At 50.7% G+C, this 18,540-nt stretch overlaps 1 protein-coding gene across 1 annotated transcript in view; it reads left to right on the top strand.

Annotated features, from left to right (window-relative positions):
• The window catches only part of LOC119171993 (mothers against decapentaplegic homolog 6), a 97,901-nt gene that overhangs the window by 58,677 nt on the left and 20,684 nt on the right, over window positions 1-18,540 (top strand). The gene's annotated exons all lie outside the window — the stretch shown is intronic.

The following is an 18,540-nucleotide window of genomic DNA, read 5'->3' as shown; positions in this document are numbered from 1 at the left end:
GCTCTGGCTCAAGTTCAGTAAATGTGTATCCCGAAACTTGGGTGGGCAGTGAGAAATTTGTTTTCGGAGAAATGGAAGGGACACTAAAGTCAACTATTAAGTCGACGTTGATTGTTGAAGTGGCGGTCCAGAAACCTCGCAGTTCTACTTTTGTGCCAAGGAAGGACCTATTTTTAAATAAAACCGCGTTTTAGTGGTCCGCATCGTGTTAGCGCATTTCAAATTACCCGCCTCAAGAAGTGGACCGACCGGACCGACTCACGTCATTGTTGCCGTGCACAACGTTGCCCGACTTTACAGCGCAGACCGATATCAGCGGGAACCACAGCAGTATGGTTTTTATTCCTGATTTCATACATTTATTTGGCTTAAGGAACTGCATTCACGTGGCAGGTGTTCGACTAAGGCCCGTTTGGGGGGGCGCCTGGCATTGGGTAGCTACCTAGCACCCAGCAAAGCGGAGTTCCTCGCAACCGTCCACTTCGCTGTATACCGCGATAGGCGATGAGAGGACTGTCGACCAGACAAGGTCGTCCGCTTATCTCATCGCTTCAAGATGGCAAATATATTTATCTGATACACGTCTCATCACTAGCTACTGTTCCGCAAGTTTTGCGTGGAAGTGGCTGTTTTACGGCGGGCGCCGTATAGCGAGGCTTATATACTATAGTCCAGGCGGCGCTGTCATGACCGATGATGTCATTGTTGAGGGGCCTCTTTGATGAGCGATGCTGTGGGGGCGGATTGTCGCCAACTGTCGTGCATTGAGCGTGCCAATAGCGTGCAGTACATGCCTGACAAAAGCCTCCTTATATAGTTCTATACTGGCAACGTTCGATGGTTTTGCGGGAGCGTATTTATTTTTTGGTTCAGATGTATATACCGTCTCAAAGCAGCTCACTAACTATGAAGGCTGTTGTTTTGCTTATATAGCAAAAAATGGCAGTTTTTTTTTTTTACCGCGTAAGAGTACAAATTTATACGACACGAAGGACCACAGAGAAAGATGCAACTATAGTGGGAAGACATACGTCAAGGTGGCCCAAGAACTGAAACCACAGCATCGCACACTATAGGCAGAAGAAAAGTTACTGCTACAGGACAGTCAGCCTATATAGGGTAACTTTAGGGGTCTAATATGCGCTTTGTTTGGAAAGACTTCGAGGAGGATCATAGAGGATCATATTCAAAGTAGCCCAATTAACTTACGGTCGCGTACAAGATGTGATTGAAGTGGTCTGTCAGAAAACCTTTCTGATCTGTTCTAATTTCTGTGATGAAAAACAGTTTTTTACGTGCGTCTGTGTGTTGACTTACAATACTGCGATGTGTAGCAAACGCCACTCAAGTTTTTTTTCATTTTCTGTATAATTTTCTTATTTTCTTTGCTCCAACTATCCATATCCTTGTCGTTTTTCACTGTCTGAAATAGTGCCTTCGTTTTCAACCTCGCTTCAGCGAAATATACTTTAAAAGAGAAAGTGTGCCCGTTTTCATTGTGCCCTTTTCGCTCTTCGTGGGAATAATGAGCTTTCTCGTTCAGCTGCACAATGATTGTGTACAACGTATCTATAACATCCATATAGCTGCACCAGCTGAGTCTCAGCCCGCTATATAGCTGTGTGGCCCGTTGGGCCGCTGATCAAGCGTGTATGATTTTTTTGTTCTTCTTCATCCTCGTTTCTACTGGGGTTTCTCTTATTCTCCGAGCACGGGCGGCCGCCGTGTCTAGACACTGTTCATCGACCGCGTCGCGTCTCCCCTGCCCACCTGTGCGCTGGCCTCCGGGTTCTATGGCTTTTGTGTGTGTGTGTGTGTGTGTGACTCTCCGTCTATAACGTACCGTGTGTTGTACGAGCCTGTCGTGGGGCCTGCTTCGACCGCAAGGCCACCAAGGCCGCCGGCGCACTTAGCCAGGCGGGCGCCGTGGTGGGCGGTGGCGCCGTTGGCGCACGCTCGCATATGCGTGCGTGTGCGCGGCGCCTGCGCCCTGGTGCCGCTTTTATTTCTTCCCGAAAGGAAAGTTTCACCCCCGTAGCGCGCTTTATTTTATTTTCATTTTTTTTTTCTGTTCATCTTGTCTATACGAGGCGGTGCGCGTCTCCAGTCACGTAATGCTAATCTGTCCTGTGCTCGGCGGCGGCGCGCCCCTCCCGAGCTTGTTGACGCGGTCGTTCACAGAAATGCGGGGAGAGTTGCGAAAAGCATAGCCCCATGCGAAAGAGGGATGGGACGGAAGCTAACGGAACCGTTGTCCCTCTCCGTCATTCGTTGGCGATGTTGTACCAACAAGTGACTCGGTAAAATGGGAAACGCGTCGCTCTGGTTACGAAGAGATTGCCCTTCGGCTTGTCGAAATTTGTTGTCACGCGCCTGTTTCGTGGGGAAGCTCCTGATTTTCGTTGAACTCTCTCTCTCTCTCTCTCTCTCTCTCTCTCTCCCATCAAAAGAATTTCACCGTTTTCTGGAACTTCTTTCTCGTCAGCAACTTCATCCGCAGCGTACCTTAATTCGTGTTGTCTTCGTCGTTCACGTAGATGTTTCCTCATCCTGGCTGCCTTCAAGCGAAGCGTAGCTCTGCGTAACATAGCATTGCAAGGGGTGGGAAAGAGAGAGGCGAGCATCCAGGAGCGCGCCAGCTCCGCTGTGACCCAGCCTTGCGCCACTTAATGCAAACTTTTTTTTTTCGAATGGCTCTTCAGTGTAAATCTGTCTGAGCGTCAATTGTGGCACGGTATGCCGTACAGAGTCATCGCAGGAAAGAGCGGGCCGTGTTGGAGTATCGCTCTCTCTCTCCCATTGGCATGTCGACTGTTGGCGGATTCGGCGGGTATCTCGTCCCCGCCGCAAGGCGTCAAGTGCCCCGCGAGCCATTGTTTTTTTCTTCGGCACCGAGGCCCATTGTTTCGGCCTAGCGCGGTTTCGATCTGTCTGGCCGGGTGGCGGCGGTTTACGCAGCTCGTGGCGGTTTGCTCGTGGGCTGCGTACAGACGCGGCTTGTACTGGTCGTAAACACCGTGCTGTGTGCTGGTGACACGGGAGCGATGGTCGCGAACGCATGTCGTTCACATTCCGAGACCGCAGTGCAATTGAGCGAGCCAAGGCGTCTTTAAGCATTGTTGACGGGCGGAACAATAGGCGGCCGGCTCGTGTTAATCGGAACTTGTGGGTAGTGCATCGAAACACGATGGTGTCTTCGCGTATCTCGAACGCGTTCACGCAGATCGCGCGCATTTCATTGCCTCGATCCAGTCTATTTTATTTTTCTCAAACGGCATCTGGAGCACGTCTTCTCAACAGCTTCATCTATACAACTTGCTGCGGCATTGCCGTCGACACAGCGATGGATTCGTCGTCCCCCCCCCCCCCCCTCCCTTATCTCCGTCTCACTCTCTTTCAATTAGTTATCGCGGCAAGTTGTCAAATAACAAAAGAACGAAAATACTTGCGGCTCGTCGCACGGAAAAAGAGGAGGAGTAGGGGAAAGGAAAGGAGTTGTTGCTTAGGGGCGTGGTTTTCAATGCCCCGTGTCGGAATATGTCGTGCGTGTGAGAAATAGATGCACGGAAAGACAGGGTGGTTAACCAAATGCATGTGCACTTTGCAACCCTGCACTGGGGAGGCACACTTGGGGGAGCACATCCTTACCAATGTTTTTAAGAAACTTTGCTCCCTACTAGCGGTCGCTCAGATTTTTTAGTTTACGTACTTGCTTTAGTTTGCACCTTTACAACTGTGTTAACATCCCTATTGTCTATGGGCAAAAGCAGTGCAGTCTGTCTTTCGGCATGGAGGCTGATGCTCAGACTGTGCAGTTATTGTCCTATAGTTGACATCGATATATTTTACTGGAAATGTCAATGCGTCGACAACACACAGCAGGAGTTTCGGCGTATACTGTGGCCGCGCTGGCCGCGGACGTACGATGTGTATGCTGCCTTTAGCTATTACGAATACAGTGGCACCTGTCCCGTCTTACCTTCTTTTTCCGTGTCCTGTCGTATCACTTTTGTTTACGCCAAGACCGTGCACGAACGGCGAATGTCCTCAGTGGACTCTCTCGGAGCGCACGGGTCCGGCCAGTTCCGCGTCGCGCGCTACGCGCATGCGTACAACCTCAGCTTGTCGCACGTCCGTTCTCCCGCGTTGGAGAAAGCGACGTCCCGTGTCCCGACTACACGGTCCCCTGGCTTAGCCAGGAAAGCTTACATTGTCGGCCAGGGCGCGGGTTTGTTTTTTGAATGCGAAGCATTTCTTAGCGAACATCGACGATTTTGACCGTATCTATCTATCTATCTATCTATCTATCTATCTATCTATCTATCTATCTATCTATCTATCTATCTATCTATCTATCTATCTATCTATCTATCTATCTATCTATCTATCCGCTGGCCGTTTTGATAATGGTATCGATACCAAGACAAGTATGGAATAATATGATGATATTGATGTAACTGGGGTTCTGTCCAGAGGACCGGAGCCAGCCAGAGTCTCGGGGAGATGTCGAGGAGAGGAGCCGGGAGCTGCTAACAGTAACTTTTAATTACAATATTTGCAGGTGGCGTGTTACATGATGGTGGTAGCATCATGGAAGCTCTCGACGGAAGCATGGTGGGAGCTTCTTTCTGCAAGCTTGTGAGAGCTTGTCAGGAGCGCGTCGGTGCTCGAATTTTATGTCCTGTCCTTCCCAGGATTCCCTGCAGGAAAACAATGGAGGCTATAACAGTCCAATGAAAAAATGTCATATTCACCTCCGCCCCCGAAAGGGAAAGGTGAAACGCCGCCTCCTTTCCGACCAAGGAAAGAGGGAAGGAGCACGCTCAGTTCAGCCCATGGCGAGGGAGGAAACACTGCCCACCGCGCATGACACTGCACAGCACGGAGACGTTGAGTCTTACGAGATGATCAATCTCGTAGTCTGTTGCAGTGATGGGCATGTGGCGCCAGGCAGACCACAAATAGTGGGAACAGCCGCAGCAAGGCGCCACGGAGAACGTGGGAAAGGCATCCGCAGACGGTTTTGAGACGCTAGGCCCTTTTCCCGGAGCACCTAGATGACAAAGCAAGCCGCCTCGACGGCCAACAACTCTTCCTAATCCGTCAGTCGGTCAGGCGTGTCCAAAGGGATTTACGAGGGGCGCCGACGACCTGGGATAACTAGAAGAATGATTTCTCTGTTGTCGCCGCTCTTGGTGCGTTCTGGGAGCGCTGACCCTGAAGAAATCAGGGTAGGCCCAGCCGCAATGTCTCATGCGTCAAAGCGGCGACAAGCCAGGCCGGCCGATCATAACAGTATGACGAGCATAAGGCACTAGTCATAACATGGAAATCGTGACATGTATGTCATGAATGTCATCATTTTATATGCCATGGTCTTACTGCTGTTGCTGTGGTTTCATTCGCATGACATTGCAATACTGGTATGGTATGACATCACTGCATGAGGAACATAAGTGACAGGCCGTCACGTGGAAGTCATGACATGCATGCAATGTAAGTCATGACTACACGCCACGCTCATGGTGCGCTCGCGGTCGTTTCGCTAGCTTCACATATGCCAGATTTGATATTACGTAACGTGAATGCGTGACTAACACAAATGTCAGGCGCAAACATGATTTACGTCCGCCTGGTAACGTTGTGCTGATTTTAATGTGACATATGAACCTTCCTCATTCGTGTTTCGCGTATCGCCGATTCCCACTGTACGTGGTATCTGCCATTTTTTTTTTTTTCGGCTGAGCTTACTTCTCGCAGTCGAAGAGCCACTGCACGGATGGAGTGAGCTGAAAGGGGGCCCTCTTTGAGGAAGTTATCCGCCGTTCGTTGTCAATGGAGAATAGGCGTCGCTTTGTCACTGGGGTGAACACCGTGCTGAGGCGCTCGGGGCATCACCGTCGCATGTCGCGGTGAGCAGGAAAAACACTGACGTCGACTTGTTTGCGTATTATGTAAGGACTGTTTTCATTATATTTCGCTTCTTGTAGCGCGGCGGAGCGAATGGTTGATGGCGGCGTTAAGAAGCGAGGATTCACGCGAAAGCAGCGAGAAAGATAAGTGAAGAGAAAAAAAAGAATTCAGAGACGAAAAGAGTCGTCACACAATGTCGAAACGCGTGTTTATAGGCGATTGACTAGTATTACAGTGACGTTAGCGCGATTAGCAGAGTCTGGGCTGCCTTTCACATCGACACACCATCGAAATGTATGCCTCCAGTATGTGTATTTATATCCCGGCTGCGGCGGCTGCATTTCCGATGGAGGCGGAAATGTCGTAGGCCCGTGTGCTCAGATTTGGGTGCACGTTAAAGAACCCCATGTGGTCGAAATTTCCGGAGCCCTCCACTACGGCGTCTCTCATGATCGTATGGTGGTTTTGGGACGTTAAACCCCACAAATCAATCAGTATGTGTACCTCCGCCCTCCTCATCTCCGTCTTACACGGTTAAGCGCTGCGTGCCACCTGATCTGTGGCTCGCAGCTGAACAGCGAGCCGTTTGGACGAACGAAACTTCGTATCTGTTGTCCCCTACGGCACCGCGTACGCCTTCTGCAGGGCGGGCGGCGGCGCAGGGGCCCGGCATCTGCCCTTCCCGACTGGTGGGCAGCTCACGGGTTGCTACTGCACGTCGGCGACGGCCTACGTGACATGGGCGGCGTGTTGCGCACCCCGTTCCGTCGACCGTTGCCGATAAGACGATACGCCTGGAGGGGATCGCGGCGGCATTGTTCTCGCACTGCTCCTCCTCCATGGCGTCGTCACCGCCGCCTGCAGCGTGGATAAAGGATGCTCTGCGATCTATACGCCGCTCCGGTGGCTTCTGGATGCTCCACGGCCCTCTTTCATTAGCAGGGAGGAAGACTGGTACTAGTAAAGAGACCACGCTCTCAGCAGCCCGCGCCTTTTGCAGGAGGTGACAGCGTGGACGAATCCTTGCCTTACGAAAGATTGCATGTAGTACGGGTAGGTTGTGAGATACGTATACAGAGGTGAAACGTTTGTTTGTGGCTGAGCGTAGAAGGACGTCGGCCCCCCGTCGCCAGCGGTGACCCGTATATAGCGTTTCGGTGCGTCGCACTAAGTCTCGTATGTATTTTCTTGCCCTTTCAAAGCTCGTTCACCTGTGAATCGGTGGACGTCTTGACAGCTGAACGTTCGCGTGCCGCCGGATTAGCATGCCTGTACAACGGAGAAAGCTCTCCTCAACCGTGTGGTGGCGATGTATCTATGCGTCTTGGTAATTTTGCTGCTGAAGGTGATACGGGGCCGTAACGGCAGGCTTTCTGAGCGCTTAATATAACGCCACGGTCGCATGATAAGGCTTACAGTCCAATCTTTTATTATTTTGTCGAACTAATGGCGCGACAGTTTCATCGGAGCGTGTGCAGCCGTGGCCGCTGCATGCCTGTTGGAGGTAGGTGCCCGCCAAGCGGTGGCACTGGGGTCGAAGTCGCAGACTGATACAGCTGCGCCGGCGGTTGCGTGTTACGAAGGACGCGGCTCCCCGTGGGGCAACTCTATAGGTCGGGTATTTTCCCGCACTTCCTTCGGTTCATAGAGCTTGTGTCGACGTCGTCTCATTTTTGTCTTTGCGGATTGACAAACTGCACCTGCCCGAAATTCCTTCTTTGCGCCGCGCCTGCATTTCGTACTTCTTCCGGTGCTGCGCTCTCTCTCTCTCTCGATGGGCGTGGAGTTGGAAGAGGTCGTCAGAGCGCGATAACTCGTAATACGGTGCGAATTCGGAACGCGCACAGCTCCTCGAGTGTCGCCTAATATATGAGGCCTCGCGAGACAGCCGTCGTCTTCTATTTCTGTCTGTCGGATGGTCGCATTGAACTCCATTCAGTCGATTCGTGACGCCCGGTCGTAGAGAACACTCGAGATCGTGACTTCACGACGCACGAGCCAGATGTCAGCCACGTCGCGACACGAGTGATGGAATGCGCGTTTGCTGCGTCTGCTCGATTCGCGATGCGCACGCTTGTCGTTCTCGCATGCATCATTCATGCTTTCTTTCGATGTTTAAGGAAGATGCCAGGAAGACGAGATTTTGACTTTCCGCTCTCTGTACAGCACCTTGCGGGTTTTCTTCGTTATTATTACTATTTTTAGTTTATGGAACACGACCAGATTAAAAAAGAAACTGCATGTGACCTGCGATGAGAAGTTTTTTTTTTTCTTCTTTCCTCGGCCGCCGACGTCGAACTTACGCCTTCGCAACTCGGGTTTGATGCAGGTCAATGACCCTGTATCCGGCGCATCCATCGTTGCGCGCTAACTAAACAAAAATATGCTTTTGTTTTCCGGCGCCTGTTTATTTGTCGTGTCGAAGTAGCACCGACTCGACAGCTGTCGCCGTTCCCTGGCTTCGTCACCCTTCGGCGCACCGCAGTTGTTTTCTGGCGCCGCGGTTAGCGGTAGTACTCGGAAGTAATTTAACGCTAAGCCTGCAACTGTGCGTGAATCCGCGTACCTTTCGCGCACTTGTGTCTGCCGAGATGTCGTGATGCTGCGTCGTTCACAAAACTGACCGGATGCGGGAAGAGGTGATGGACATGATGAAGTCGTGTAGCCTTCTCTCGATCTCTCGCCCACCCTCCGTCCCATGTTGCGCGCTTTCGTGTTGGTCCACACCGTGGTTCGAGCGCGTAATTAATGAAGCTAGGTGGGGGTTCGCGTGTGTACAACCGTGCCCCGCCCCCCTTCCCTCTATTCTTTTTTTTTTTGTCTCCGTTGTCTGAGATTTTGTTAATGGACTCGGCTGTGCAAAGCCGTTTTCTTCTCTCTCTCTCCGCCGGTGGACGACGACGCAGTCACAGTAGTCGCCTGTAGTCGCAGAGCTGCTTTGCCACTCCTCCTCCGTGACGTCATGGTCCGCCGGTTTGTCGTCCTCTCCCTGCTCGCATTGACCCCGTCGGCGGCTGCAGTGGCGCCCTTCCTCGCATCGTCGACTTCTTGAGCGCCTTTGCTGTTCTGCGGCCGTCGCGCCTTTGTTGGCGGCGCTCCCCGCCACCATCCTCTTCCTGCCTGCGTCCTTTCTTCGTTTGTGGCCCGGCCGTCAGAGAGTGGGCCCTTTTTTTTCCCGCCGCAGTTCTGATCCCCCCCCCCCCACACACACACACACTCACACGCACGCAAGCTGAGGTTGTCGGTCCTAGTTGATGAACAGGGCAGGACGATGGAAGCAGTCTCTTGCTTCCTTTTGTTGTTGTTGTTGTTGTTGTTGTTGTTGTTGTTGTTGTTGTGTGTGTGTGTGTGTGTGTGTGTGTGTGTGTGTGTGTGTGTGTGTGTGTGTGTGTGTGTGTGTGTGTGCTTTCTTGCTTGTTGGGCTTTGAATGGCGTGACTGACCGCGACCACTTGAAAGCTTGTGCTAAGAACCATTTGGGTCTTAAATCAAACGCTTCAGGTTGAAATGTAATCTAGAGGGAGCGATGATTTACTAGAAGGCAAAGAGGTCGGCCTTAGCTAGTTGGCTCTTGCCTCCTACTCTGCTCAGGGGAAGAGGGACGGGAAAAAAAAGTTATGAAGGGTGACGATGGGGACAGAAACAAGTTATGCGTACATACAATAATGACTCAAAACACGAGCACAGGAGAAGGGAGGCTGGAGGAGATGAAATAAAAAAAAAATGTTTGAACGGGGAATGTTGCAGGAGCGAACCTTTCGAGATATTGACTCGGCTTCGTGGACGCAACAGCAGCTCGACAAGTTGCCTTCGCGAAGTCAAGTCCACTTGTCATTACGCTGGTTTGAGTGACATCCCCGTTCAAAAAAAAAAAAAAAATTCCCGTCGCTCCGTGTTCATGAATCATTAGAGGGTAGAGATTCAACAAGTTATGAAAAAACGGTACGCAAATACGCTACCGTATGACGGTACCGCTCTTCCTGTCCCGGGCGTCGACCTTTTGCCTTTGAAGGCACCCCAACCCCACAGAAGCTTTTCAAAAACTACTCTGGGCTTGCCGCGCCTCGTTGTTGTCTGTGGGTCTACGCATCGTTAACGATGCACCTGTCGTTTGGAATACGCACTGTCACTCAAACGGGGTGTGGCAAAAGCAGTACGACCGGCAAAATAACTTTACCGTACGGCCTCGTCGCATTTGTGTGCCGTATTTCCGTAACTTGCCAAAAGTTCCGAGTTAGCTGGCAGCGAAAAATCGAGGCACCGCGTTCGTCTGTTCCTGACTGTGAAGCCATTCGCACTACTCAATAGCGTCTCTATGGACTGGGAAGTCACAGGGACGCCCCGCGATCATGACAACCACTTATTCGAGCTGAGCCGCAGAAGGTGTGTCCACTTTTATGGTACCTTCTGTTCTCGAAAGAAGAGGCGGACTTTCATTCTAAGGAACGTCTATACTGAAGACAGATATACCGTATAACGTGTATAAAAAGCCGGCTTGCCAAAGGCTCGCCGTGCTCCGACTCGGGCCGCGAAGACGTCTGGAGATGTCCACCTTGCTGTCTTCGTCATGAAGGGCTTTCATTCGACTTCGAGCATCGTCGTTTTATCACTACAGAGAAGCGTATACGACAGCGAAAGCGCGCGTCCGCTCGACAACTGCCTGTCAAAATGACCGCATTCTCTCGGCGCTCGTCATGACAGCCGCCGCCACCGGGGCGCCGATCTGCGGAATGACTCACCGCGTTCACCGCACACACTTGCGGCACCCGTCGTGTTAGTGCTGTAAGCGGTGCATGGGTTGCCCTTGCCGTTCGTTCGCATTTTAGCGGATACATTGTGTGTTTGTCATTTGGCACATTGCGAACTCGCATGCGTTGCCCCGGCGCGGTGGTCTAGTGGCTAAGGTACTCGGCTACTGAGCCGCAGGTCGCGGGATCGAATCCCGCCTGCGGCGGCTGCATTTCCGATGGAGGCGGAAATGTCGTAGGCCCGTGTACTCAGATTTTGGTGCACGTTAAAGAACCCCAGGTGGTCGAAATTTCCGGAGCCCTCCACTACGGCGTCTCTCGTAATCATATGGTGGGTTTGGGACGTTGAACCACACATCAGTAAACTCGCACGCGGCCAGTTTCACTCCCTTCCGCGAAACGTATGCGCGAATAGCACGTGCTGTCCGCGTCGTTAGCCGGACTGTAGCGCGGCTCGTGCAGCCACTTGTTGCTGGCCTCACAGCGACTGACCGCTATACGGTGAGTCGACCACTTACTTACTTGGACATCATCGAGTTACCTCCATCGAGCCACCAAACCTGTCGCCGCTGGTAGGTTCACGGCAGTGGCGTAGCGGTTACGGCGCTCCGCTGCTCACTGGAAGGTTGCGGGTTCGATCCCCGCCTGGGCGGTCGCATTTCGATGGAGGTGAAATTAGAAGTTTGTGTGATGCTATTGCACGTAAAAGGGATACTGAACAAAAATTTAAAAAGTTACAGCATGTCCACGGAATGATGATGAGTGGGGTGCAGCGTCCGTCCATCTGTACATGCGTCCGTCTGTCTATGCGTGCGTCCGTCCGTCCGTGTGTCTCGGCTTGTCTGGCCGTCCATCTGTGCGTCCGTCCGTTCATCTAGTGAACACTTCAAGTACCGCAATATCGCTTCTTTTTATGATATATTCATATACAAGTAACGCCATCCAGCGGACAATCCAAGGACTAAAAGAGAGTTTGTACCACATTTCTGCTGTCAGCGCGTTGTTAACCCCGAGAGCGTGATAACGACGCCGTCCTACGCTTTTCGTAACATGCGGGCATGCGTATATGTGCCCGAGGGTCGGTACGTGCCACTAGTATGCGGGTACGCGCCACGTGTTACACACTATAGGACAACGGGGGCGCGCAAGCCACGCCATAAGGAGTTTCACCCCTAAAAACTGACTAAACTTCGAAATTCGACTTGGAAAATGGCACTATTCTGATAAATGGAGTTTATTTCCGGGATTGCGAACAGTCAGTTGTATTTTTGATGGATTGTCAGTGTGCGGCGGCTGCTCGCGCGCGCGATCCCTGACGTCACATTTACCGATGAGCATGCCTGATGCACATGTTCTTGTCCTCTTCTTCCTTTTCCCCACCTCTCATTTAATCTCACTACTTCCCTTTCACGAAAGCGCTGATGCTTTGCCCCAGCCGGAAGCATTGTGCGCTACTGTTGCTGTTCATACGGGTTTGGGGAACCGAGGGGGGGGGGGGGGGTAGGCGATTCGAGAGACGCAGGCGATGGCTAGGATTGTCGTCTTGCTCATTTCAGGTGTGTGTGACGTCACCAAACGTTACCTTCTCTATTTCACAGTGCGGCCGCTAGACGCGGCTGTTTGTAGAAAACGCACTAAATTCATTATTTTTCCGTAGTTTCTGTCTGGAACAAAGGTTCTTTCCATCGATTTCGGGGCGCAAATGTGGCTGAAAATATTGGTGGCAAAAATTTTGTCCTGTATCCCTTTAAAGAACACCAGATTTTTGAAATTTCCAGAGCACCCCTACCCGGCGTTCCTAATACTCATATCGTGGTTTTGGCGATTAAAAACGCGATATAGTGTTAATAATGTCTGGTACATTTACGCTCATTGAAGCAACAAACATAAGCGCTGAGCAGAGTTTGAATTATAATTGCCTCAAGCTGAAGTTATAGGTATACCCTCTCACAGTGAAGGGTTAAATGGAGGTTTTGATTATTCGTCACCAGTGTGTCCGTAACAATTCGTGAGGTGTTGCGTCCCAAAACCACGATATGAGGGTCAGCAGTCGAGTTGCATAGCCAATTGACCACCACAGCAGTGTCGTTATACCTTTTACTCGGTCGCGGGAATAATGGCAAAAACAGCGCCTTGTCGGCATGCACAAGAACAGAGCAAGCCAAGCCAGCTGTTTGGAAACGAGACGTTGATAAGCTTCCTTCTAACACTGTTAGCTCAGCTATTTCGAGCATAGCTTAGTGTGGTTGTTGCTATCGTACATAGAAGCGTTGATTAATAGCTTCACTGCGTACAACTGGAGAACGCGCAGTACGGGGATTGTATGCATAGCCTTGAGCACTCGTAATGACAGATACCACGTTACACAAAGGTGCACGCAAACACACAAGTTTCACTGCGAAATGGCGCGCTTCTTTCATGTGCACCCGATGAACTCTTTGCATCTTGGTTTACGTAGTGACTCACTACGTAAACCAAGATGCAAAGAGTTCACTACGTAAACCAAGATGCAAAGAGTTCATCGGGTGCACATGAAAGAAGCGCGCCATTTCGCAGTGAAACTTGTGTGTTTGCGTGCCCCTTTGTGTATGAACGGAATGCGCCAAGCTACGAAAAAGAATGTAAGTGACAACAAAGCGACTAGCTTTTGTTAAAGATCTTACTGTTTCCCGAACCATCGCGGGGTCTCTGACCGACATTTGCCTTCTCATCTTCTGCGTATTAAAGGCCTTTGTACCTTCGAACAATGATATATTCCCTGCTTCCTAGCTCAGTTGTAAATAATGTGAATAAGCGTTTGGGATGTGCAACAATAGACTTCGTTCAATAATCACTCCCACAACACGTCACCGCTGGTGAACCTTCCCAGATGAAGTGACGTCTCTTGTGGTACCTATGTGCATTTAGAGCCGCTAGAAACGTGTGCCCCACGTGGCGGAAAGCCGGCGGGCTGCAGGTCCCATCTCTGAAAGCACTGATCTCTCTCTCGCGTGTGTTGCGTTTTACGAGAGACGAAAATCTTGTTTGCTTTGCTGTATCTATGTTGGAAGACGACTGAATATAGGGCATCTGTTTTCCCGAAAACCGAAAACGGTTTAGCGTAATGATATCTTTACCGTAACTCCAAAGTGCGTTCAGCTTGCACGGATTGTCGACTTCAAGTTCGTGCTTTTCACAATGCCCCGGTGCGTGCACCCTTCTGAAAAAATCGCGGAGCGTCTCTTCTTCTTGGAGGTTTTCCTTCTGACGATACCTGTTGTCCCGGTCCCTACCAGCCCCTACCAGCCCCCATCAACCACACCATTACTTGTCCTCTCCCCCAGCTGCAATGCAACACGAATTTGTGAGCCCTCCTCCCCCCAACTCCAGACAAAACGCAGATAACACGCGTTCTATACCCTACTCCAGAAAAATGACTATTAGGGCAGCCCAGGAATATGAAAGAGGCGGATTGCGACCCTAGCCGAAGCTTTGCGCCTGATGGATGCACTTGTGCTACGCAGCGGTAACGATTTCCGCAAAGTTGTCCTCCCAATACCGTACGGTAATGCTAGCGTGCTTATTAGAGAGTTTTAGCGAGCTACGGAAACACGATACGGAAAGGCGGCAACACGGAACCGGCTGACGAGTACGCATGCGCGACCAGAACGCGCATACGGAAAGGAACTGTATCGTGTTTCCGTAGCTGACTCTCTAACGACGCGCTCTATCGTGTAGCGTCCACGCCAGAATGATTAATGGTTGCTCGCCAAGTTTGATCATAACCCCTAGGTGAGCGTCATGCGTCAGTTCGCAGGAGTGAAACTGGGGCGGCCCCTTCGTTTTTTGGTATGACGCCCACATGTACCGTGCACTTGGGAAGGTACACTTTCGGTGTGATGTGTCCTCGGTCGCACAGTGCGATTCGCTGCGGTCGCGGTCCTGTAAACCTGCGGCTCGTGCTCGAAGAGTCCAGTGCGTACAGCAGTGGGCGAGAAGGTGCGCCGCGTGGTCTCCCTTTGTAATAAACTCACACCATATATATATATATATATATACATATATATATATATATATATATATATATATATATATATATATATATATATATATATATATATATATATATATATATATATATATATATATGATAACGCCGGTGTATTTATTCATGGTGGCGTTCGTCGTCGCGTGTACGTTAGCGCCAGTGTGCTTCGAGGACCTCCTTGATTCTGCGCTCGACACGCACTCTAGCGAGATCAGCCTTTCTTTTGTCGCACGGACCCGGCAGTGAGGGTGGGGTCTGCTGGCGAAAGCTTCGTCGTCCTGGAGTGCTCCGCTTTTCAGCCGCGAGTGGAACAAGCGGAGGGGGCAGCGCGGGGTGGGTCGAGGGGGGGGGGGGTGAACGAGGTCGCGAGGGGAAGCCCTGTAGGTGGGGCACGGTGGCTTTCTCCCTGAGAAGGAAGAAGAGCGGCTACGCTACAAAGAGCGTAGCCGCTCACTTCATGGCGCGGCGGCGTTGGTGACCCTCCTGCCGTACAACGGAGGAAGGACCCCCGCGTAGCAGAACGCGGCAGCGAAAGAATGCGCAGGGAGTGGCGCCGTAGCACAGAGTGCCGCGAGCAGTCTCCCTCACTGTCTGCCCGTGTCGCGGCTCTTTTCTTTATTTTCGTTGCTCTTCACTGCTGGCCGCCGCTCCTGATGCTGCCGTATCGATATCGCTGGTAAGGTGGGATGGAACGACCTGGCTCTCGTTCTGCAGCGGCGCAAGGTGAATGCGCTGCCAGCGCAAGCTGATCCGCTTACTCTCTACGCCTTCGCTGATCGGGTAAAACAATACAAGCGCTACGGTAGCAACTTCAAAGGGGACGAAGATAGCCTCGAGCCGACCATGACTGCGGATTTAACGAGAAGCTTCTGTTTAGGGTGGAGCGTCACAACCTACAGCAACTGCAAGGTCCACGCTCTCGGAGCTCTTGTTACACTGGCGATTTATTTCAATTCGCGAGAAAACGAGCATGTAGTAGTAGTAGTAGTAGTAGTAGTAGTAGTAGTAGTAGTAGTAAATGCGTGCTATGCTACGGTTTACGGCGTTAGCACGGTAAACGTTAGACAAGTTTACAGACAAGTTAACCTATTGCGCAGCTGTTGGCGGGGTCAGAACGCTGGTCGGGGGCAGTTGGCTTGTGTAAACAGTGTCGTCTCCCCCCCCCCCTCTCTTTATCTCCTTCCTACAAGCTTCTTTATCGATTATTTCAGGACCTGTATCTCGTCGATTCTTTTCTCTTCCTCGCGCACGGGACAACAACTCACACAGATCGAGGCTGCTTGACCTGCATCTATGTCCTGTGCCGGAGATACGCGTCTCGTTCGATGGCCTCTTTCGTTTGTATAGTTATCGAACCGTTCGGTTGACGATTCTTGGAAGTTGGTGTATGTGTTGCGCGTCAGTCAATATATGCTGCTGATAGTCAATATATGATGCTGATAGAGGAGTGTGGTGTATACTTTTTCTGAAAGGGACACTGACACCTGACCCCGAGATGGCAAACGGGGCCGCCATTGTATGTGCTCAGGTGCGGGGCGAGGTCACGCAAATGCGGCGAGGATGCAGTCGGATAGAGATTATCGCGAATCAGTAGAGAGAGGCTTGGGGGAGCAAGCGAAACAGCGCGGTCACATGACTGACTTGATTCGGTCTTACGGATTAGACTGTGCAGTGAATGCAAAGGTAATTGCTCTACTTACTGGACTTGCGTATACGGAGTAAAAACGCCATGACCTGGAAGACCTGAAAAAAAAAAAAGTAGGGCTGAGTCCCATGGCCTGTAAAGCACCTGTATCCTTAATGTACAAATGCTGATTTAGTTTGCACTATTTTGTCAGACAGTTTATGTCACACCGTGACAAAAAGAAAAAAAAAAGTAAATGTTGACTTTTCAGCCACCATTCTTCATACTGTTTTCATCGCATTTGAACACTTGTTGGCCAAGAAACGTTCGTGAAACTTTACTAAGGTTGTGTTCAGTCCCTTGAGAAAACAGCGTACGTCACCTAGTTGGGCCCGCACAACCACCGCCCAATTCGGTGACGTCAAAGTGGCGTAGAGACGAATGGTGGTTTCGCGTAAAGTATGTCTTCTGAATGATTTGATATTATTATTATTATTATTATTATTATTATTATTATTATTATTCCATAACCAACCTCGTGCCGCGAGTCAACGACGAATTCGAAGTTTGGTATGCGCCTCTTTGGTGACAGCACACAACTCAGAGCGAGGGAGCTCGTTTGATGCCCATTGGCGACCGCCGGCGGTGCCGCTAACCATCTAATTAACGTGCACGGGATAGTTTTGCTTCCCGTCCACGCCGGGCCTCGTCCGAACAGGGCCAAACTCGCTGTCCTCGAGGGGCCCCGCGCGGAATTCGCGAAGTGGCCGCAATAATTGGTGGTGGTCTTCCGACTTCTCCTGCAGAGGGCGTCACCGGTGGTGGCGCAGGTTGCATGTGCGCTTGCTCGCATACTTGGCATGCCTTTGGCTTGGCGCGCTCTTCTTTGCCTCGCGCGGACCCCAAGCGGGGAGACCCTGTGGTGGAGAGGAGGGCCGCAGAAGAAGTCTCCCGCGGTTCTGTTCGCCTGGTCAGCAGGGGGGGGGGGGGGGGGGTGCATCCTCTCTTCTCCGCCATCTTGTGTTATTTATTTATTTTGTGTAAGGGACCGTCCACTGCATCATCGGCAATCTTTCGCCCCTTGAAGTGTTGTTGACTTTGATTTCTAATGTAATCAAACTGATGGTGTGGTAGTCGGACTGTTGACCTGCTCTTAGACATATTTTGCATTTTACGGCTGCATATGGTGGAAATCAGTTGTAAAATGGAAATAAAGTGAAAATGTGTGTGTGTGTGTGTGTTTGTGTGTGTGTGTGTGTGTGTGTGTGTGTGTGTGTGTGTGTGTGTGTGTGTGTGTGTGTGTGTGTGTGTGTGTGTGTGTGTGTGTGTGTGTGTGTGTGTGTGTGTGTGTCGTAAAACTTCGGCGGAATCGTAGGAATGTGAGGAGCGCGTACCAGCGATGCACCCCCTCTCCTGGCCCGACCGGCCTGCGTGCTAGCCGGCCGCAGTCGCCATTCACGGTGTCCGCCTGAATCAATCCCCCGCCGGGGATTCTTCTCCTCGCCTGGCACTCCCGCACCCCGCCGACTTGTACTATCGTGAGCAGTAAGAGCTGGTAACACCCAATTCATGGTTATTTAACGTTTACTTGTAATGTACTCACATGAACGTGGTGTATGGAATTGCAAGATATACCTTTCTGCTCGAGCATGTGGTGTTGTGAACGCTTTGTGCATATATGCCACCGGCGCTTTGCTGCTATAACCTTTAAAAAAAGTTATTTCGGTGTTCTATCTCATATTATTCACTGTACAGCGAAACTTCGTTCTAAGAAAAGTTGGCAGCATAAGTTGGTTCTTTGTATCCGATATTCGTTCTTAGATGGAATCGGGCTCGAACAAATCAATAATCAGACTCGCACAAAATGCTAGATGCAAAAAAAAAAAAACGCATGGTTCTATATTTCAAGTCCATAATAAAGGAGGTGATCCTTACACGTCTCTTTTGGGTCATTTCAAAGTAAAACTGCACATGAGATGGTGAAAAATACAAAGAAACAATATAACATTTCGACGAAATTTTCGCAACTCGTTTACCGATATTTTAAAGCATTTTTGTTGATGTCGCAACAACATTGAAAATGTAGTTGTGAACTATCTCTCGGTATTTCTTTTGCATGTTATGCTATACCTTTCATGTTTCGAGCTTCGTGAGAATCAAATTTTTATTAGTAACAGCCGAAATCACGGCGGTTTTGGTGTTTTCAGTTGCGTTATAAAAAAAAGACGG

The sequence above is a fragment of the Rhipicephalus microplus genome, chromosome 4 (genome assembly GCF_043290135.1).
Source record: "Rhipicephalus microplus isolate Deutch F79 chromosome 4, USDA_Rmic, whole genome shotgun sequence".
In the NCBI taxonomy this organism is placed as follows: Eukaryota; Metazoa; Arthropoda; class Arachnida; order Ixodida; family Ixodidae; genus Rhipicephalus; species Rhipicephalus microplus.
The sequence above is the reverse complement of the archived record's forward strand: the minus strand, read 5'-3'. Positions and strand labels throughout refer to the sequence as shown.